The sequence below is a fragment of the Penaeus monodon genome, chromosome 23 (assembly GCF_015228065.2).
Source record: "Penaeus monodon isolate SGIC_2016 chromosome 23, NSTDA_Pmon_1, whole genome shotgun sequence".
Lineage (NCBI taxonomy): Eukaryota > Metazoa > Arthropoda > Malacostraca > Decapoda > Penaeidae > Penaeus > Penaeus monodon.
Window position 1 is genome coordinate 6,847,325 of NC_051408.1, and position 1,555 is coordinate 6,848,879.

The following is a 1,555-nucleotide window of genomic DNA, read 5'->3' on the forward strand; positions in this document are numbered from 1 at the left end:
CATCCTATATGATGGTACTGTGACATTTTTGTAACCAAAGTAATCATCCTTTACTCACTAGTTTTATATACATCATTAGCTGTTAGTTTATTTTAGCTCTTTGGAAACTATTAATGCTTGAAGAGCTATAATTCAAACACACACCAACTTCTTGGCCTCTTGTAATGTGGACAGTTCACTTGATGTTTTTCCTCATTATCATGGCACATTTTGACAGTAAATTTGCACAAAGTATGAAACTTATGTATGTGTTTCTAATATTTATTTACTTACAAAACATAATGAGGTCTGTGTGATCAGTACTTAATAAAAAATGAAGTAAATAGTTTAGCACAGACAATAGAGAATATACCACTCCTCAAGGCATACAAGGGTGACAGGCACAGTCAAGTATGGGTGAGCTAGTTTCATTACATAAAGCAAGAGATCAGTCACAAGAGAGTTCAACTTTGAGATGTAAGCCTGTTTATATCTAAAATACATCTCATTTCTTTATTTACTTCCATTGCTAAGGAAGACTTGGCTCTTATATGTTCAAAGGAACTGAAATGTGGCCCTTAGGAGGGATCATGTTTGACATTACTGCTGGAGATGCTGTATCTATAACATCTAAGGATATGAATTTCATATTAAATTATGCCCATCAAAAAAACTATAGCAACAATAAAACATTACTTTTACAGGAATTTGATATTATTACTGACATCAGTGACTTGGCTTTTTTCCCCCTTTCAGTTTTTCTATGAGGTCTGCTATTCTGCTGCTTACTATTGAACACTGAAATGATACCAGCCTTTTAAAAAATGCAAAAAACAATATTTAGAACGTGATATAAAATACAAGATATTAGACAGTATTAACTGTAAAATCCTATATATACACACATGACCTCTAAGTGAAATCCAGTTTCCATTAATTATTCAAGTTATTCATGAATACAAAAGAGTAGCTTAGGTAAAAAGTGAACATACTGTTTGATTTTCAGTGTTAATTTCTCTCTTTCTTGACCTTGCAGACCTTGAAACCACAAAATTCAGTAAATGGCAAAGTAATTGCAGGCAATAAATAAGCAAAAATTCAGTTGTATATCCTCAGCAAAAAAAAGAAAAATAGAATATATACTTATTAGCCACCATTTTTATGGTAATTTTTCTTCCACCCTGCTGCTCAAATTAGTCCTTCACTGTCGAACTAAGGTAATATGAATACAAATGTGCTTTCCCTGCCTTATGCCTATTGCAGTGCATCATTTCTTTGGTACAATTACAATGCAATGCCAAGTGGCTGAAGTCATAAAAAGAGACATAAAGATACAAGAAAAAATCAAAACGTGAGAATAAGTTATATATCTGGTAATAAGAATAACCGTGAATGACATTGCGAATAGCAGTTGTAATATCAAATACCTAAATCTTGTCCTCAGCTTTGGGTAGCCTTTTCCACCATAATAATAGCAAGTGCAGTAAGCAGTATCAGATATATGCAACAGTAATAGATGACAATAACATAGCCTGCAGCATAAGTAGTAAAAGGAATATTAGTAGAGTATTAGAAA